Source organism: Colobus angolensis, unplaced genomic scaffold (genome assembly GCF_000951035.1).
Source record: "Colobus angolensis palliatus isolate OR3802 unplaced genomic scaffold, Cang.pa_1.0 Scaffold224, whole genome shotgun sequence".
NCBI classification, from domain to species: Eukaryota; Metazoa; Chordata; class Mammalia; order Primates; family Cercopithecidae; genus Colobus; species Colobus angolensis.
Genome location: NW_012115422.1, coordinates 2,865,985 through 2,870,596, shown reverse-complemented (window position 1 = coordinate 2,870,596; position 4,612 = coordinate 2,865,985).

Here is a 4,612-nt window from a genome sequence, read left to right as displayed (position 1 = left end):
AATTTACCTATGCTATTTGGCAAAGCAACTTCGCAAAAGAAAGTGAATGAATAAATACTTCATAACTGCTGGTAGAGCAGACTGGGTCCTGTAATGAAGAAAAGATTTATGTCACCTTATTTCAGCCCAAATAGCAGCAGCCTCGGCTTGTCTCAGCCCAGTGCTTCTATTTAAATGTTACTTTCATATATTATGTGGCATTAATTTAACTATAGCTCATTAAGGCAGAATGAAATGGTTAAATTAACTTATCAACCCATAATGATGATGAATGAGGTATTAATTCAGATACAAGCTGGGCAATTTGCAAGTTTGCGCATTCTGATGGTTCTCAAATAACATTTTGAATAGCGGGTCAGCGCCTCAATCAATTACATAAGCATGTAAAGTCGGTCTTTTGGAAAAAAAATCCTTTTTCATGCATATGCATTAAAACATGTTCACAATTATCCTCGGAAATTGCCTTCATTGGATTAAGCACAGCCTTGGACGCGGGTTCTGATCTTCCCTGGGCTTTTATTAAAGCTCTGAGCAGCTTTGGCAATAACAGAGTGGATGGGCTGTTTGTTTAAAGAGTGTTTACCAAAGAAAAGGGCTGACGGGGTGTGCTGGTTGATAAACAGGGACCCACCTCCTTGGGAGAGGTTGTTAGGAATCGTCTCACCACCCCGAGGATGAGGAGGGAACCCTGTCAGCTCAGACATCAGCTCCAGGGCTTTGGCTTTCCCAGCTAGTAATTAACTGCCACCTCAAAGCCAGCCTTGGGTGCAGGGTGTGCTCGCCAGGGAGATACCATGCCTGGCCCAGTGTTTGCCCACTAGGGGACTCAGGTGGGGGGCCGGGTAGGCACACAGGCAGCCTCCTGCGATTCTTGGTTCCTCCAGGCCAGACCAACAGATGACTTACTTTGTCCCGGGATGGGGACTCTGGAGGGTGATTTAATGAGCTCTTTGGCAGGAGCTGATTCAGGGTGGCAGTGACCCGTTGTTGCCACCTTCATGCCAAGACGGTTGGCGAATCTCTGAGGATATCCTGCTCGGTTTGGCAGATTTTTGTGGGAGAAGAGCTAGCTCAGGTTCAACTCTGGAGTGGAAGCTACAGGAGGGCAGGGCTTGGTCTCAGATATCTCATCTGCAACCCCCACCCCACCCCGACCCCGACCCCCAAGCAGGGCTGGTTTGCCCTCCCTGTTCATGAGGCCTGACTTAAGTTCTCTGGAGAAAAGTAAAAATAAAGAAAGTCAGAGGCCATGGCAGAAGGTTTTGCGGAAGGGCAGGAGGGATTAAAATGAGTTTTTCTGGGACCTCCTTCTATTCCTCTGCCCCATTTTTTAAAATCTTGGTGAAAATAGGGCAGTTAAATAAAACTTTGAACTTTCCATATGCCACGTACTACCAAGAGCATACATTAATTTTCACCACACTCATACGAAGTAGTTTCCATCATTATCCCCATTTTACAGAGGGGTAAACTGGGCTGTGGGACGAGCACTTTTCCCGGAGTTCAATATTTCACTGCCCAAATCATGAGTTTCATGCTCGCAGCTACTTCGCTAAGCTGCCCCAGAAGGCTTCCCTTCAGAGAGGGGTGTGTGGGTGACACTGCAGTTCCGTAATGGGGCACCCATTGGGGTAGATCTGCATTTGTGTAGGTAGGAAGGACCCTGGTCCGGGTTCCCGAGCAGTTCTGCTCTTCTTGGGCAGGAAGAAGGCTGTTCGGGTGACTGCAGTCCGGGCGGAAGAGGCGGTTGGGGGTGTGCTGGCTTATCCCCCAACCCCGACCTCATTTTAGGGTCTCTCCTAGGCAGGTCTTTCCCCTCTTTGGGCGGGTCAGCTCTGTGGAGTGCTGACCGGGTGGCCGCTTCGAACTTGTGCACTTCCGCTGTCTCGGCTTCGGCCCTAGCTTCCACGCCTGGGAGCTCGGCAGCCTGGAGATGAACACCCCGACACCCTCCTCCCTAATTTTGCACCCGGGGAGGGACGGCCAGGCGAGAGAGTCCTTAGGGTTGGCCCAGTCTTTCTGCTATGGCAGCTAAGGGTCTCCTCGGAGCAGCCGAGACGGGTGTAACGCCGTGGGCGGGAGAAGACGGCTGGTGTCCACGCTCCGCAGAGACTCTAGCCCTCAGAGCTGTCGCAGGGGGACGCGCGACCGAGTTCCCTGCAGCCTCCGCCCAGACGCGGGCGGGGGGTGGGGATCCAGCAGCCGGTGGCGCTGGGAGCTGCTCGCCGCCTCCCGTGCTAACCTGAGGATGCGTGTTCCCTGCGGTTTCCAAAAGGGCTCGACGGAAAAGAGAAGCCAGAAGACGCGAATAAGAAAAAAAGGCTTAAAGGCTGCGATCTCCGCAGCGACTGTTTGCGCCCGGTCTTCGCCTGCATGATCGCTCCCCACCCTCGCACATCCCGCCAAGGCTTCTCGCCTACTCTGACTATCCAAGCCGTCTAGTGGGGTGAGGGCAGGTTGGTGCTTTGGAAAAGCTGATTCTCCCCACTCAGATGCGTGGGCTTAGGAGTGGTGAGGGGCTGGCAACATCTGTCCCTCTCCAGAGTGGACAACCTCTGAATGCGTTCACCGACACAGCTTTGCTAGCCAAATTGCAGGAGACTACAAGGGTTATGTGAAGTGACTTCACATCGCTCTTAGGAATAGCTCAGGCAGGTTTCCAACCCCACCACTGCCGCTCACTACTAGGTTGTCCTGAGAGGCCACGTGGAATCGAGGGTCCAAAGGGCCATTCATGAACGTCCTCATCAGCTTCTTAGGCCCCAACGCCTGTTCACCTATGGGATCAGCTCCTCAGCAGTCTCCCTGGATTTCTTCCCGCTCAGTCTTCTTGAATATCTTCCCGCTCCCCTTCAGAGACTCCTGCATTCACCTATCACCTGCAAGGGCAAGGGGTGGGTTTTAGCTGGGGATTTCTGCTGCCTGGAGCAGAGTAGAGACTCAATAAATGCTTGTTGACTGGACAAATAAATTACCTGGATGGAGGAGAAGCCAAAGGTTCCTGAAGAGCCCAGGGCTGCTGCTGGGAGGGTGGGCTTGGGTTTGGTCATCAAGGCTGTAGAGGTTTGATTCCTGGGAGTGGGGTGGAGTGGGGTGGTGTGGGGAAGAAAGCCCCTGCCAGAAAACATCTGCCTCAACTGCCACCCTTAGTTGAAGGGAAGGAATGGAGGGGTGGCCCATTGTGTGAAGCAATGGCCCACACTCAGGGTCTGGTTGCTTGGGGTTTCCTGTGGGAATGCAGTGCTGGGAAACAGGGTGTCCAAGAAACTGGGGTTGTAGGGTACTGGTTTCTCCCCTGGGCCAGGCTCTGCTCACATCAATCATCCAGAACCCAGAACTCTTCACAGCCTCTGGATCCACCAAGAAACAAACCCAAAAATAAATGTGAGAGCAATGGCCTGGAGATCGCTCTAATCCCCATGCCCTGCTGGGTCTCCAGAGGAGAAAAATGAGGTGGAGGTGGGGGTGGGGGAGAGGTTTCCTGGGAATTCAACTGGATATCCAAGCAGAGAAAAAACAAAAACAAAAACCAACCAACCAAACAAACAAACAAAAAAATCCAAAACCATGTGCACAGAGTGAAGGGACTTAGACCCAGAGAGGCCACGAGGACGGTCACGGAATAGTGCTAGTGACAGATTGATGATGGAGGCAACATAGAGGTTGGGCAGGGGACAGGGAACCGAGGCAGAGGTGGAATAGGGTTGGTGACAGGCTTACACTCAGGGACAACATGGTCCAAGATTTCAGGGGTGTGTGAGGTGACTACTTCAAGGTGTCCAGGCTCAAGGATAAGGCCAGGATGGAGCTGCTGAGGCAGAGCTGGACAAGCAGGGTTTGGTTACCCACAGGCCTCCAGACCTTAGGAGCCTGGGGGAAATCTTGCAGATTAAGGTTCTAACTGGCCTTCTCTTCTTGCTAAGGGTGTCTCTGCCACTCACACTCTCTAAATGCCAGAGGTTGTAAAGCTTTGTGGTTTAAATCTCTGCTCAGTCACTCATTTGTGGTGTGACCACAATCAGGTTGCTTTCTGCCTCAGTTTCTTCATCCCTAAAATAAGAATAGTAAGCCTTCCTTATCAGGAAGATTGAGTTAATACAGTGTGTTTAAAGCTCACACTAGGGCCTGACAGTAGAGTAACTTGTGTGTATTAGTTGTTCCCAACACTAGGAAGGAGTGGGGGGGTCTGAGGACCTGGTCTTGCTCCCTTCCTCTTCTACGCCCATCTACCCTTGCCCGCTGCCCTCTGAGTCCCAGAGGCTGAGACCAGTCCACCAAATGCCTGTTCCCAAGAGCATCACTTGGTCCGGGCCTGAGGTCGAGGGAGAAGAGGCAGAAGGGGCAAATATTCTGCTCCGACCTGTGCCTGCACAGAGTCAGGTGGTTTAGGGCAGGGTGGGAGGTGCCATGCAGCAGGTGCTGCTTTGGGAGAAACTGAAAGGAAGGAAAATACCTTATCCTGTATTCACTGTGCCCAGGGCACTGTGCTAGGCATGGAGAAACCAATAGGGAATGATAAGAAAAATGAATTTCCTTAATTTAATCCTCAGAAAGCTCTTAAGAGTATCCTGTCTGCCTTGTGTGTTGTGTTTCTAATTTTATAACTGAGAAA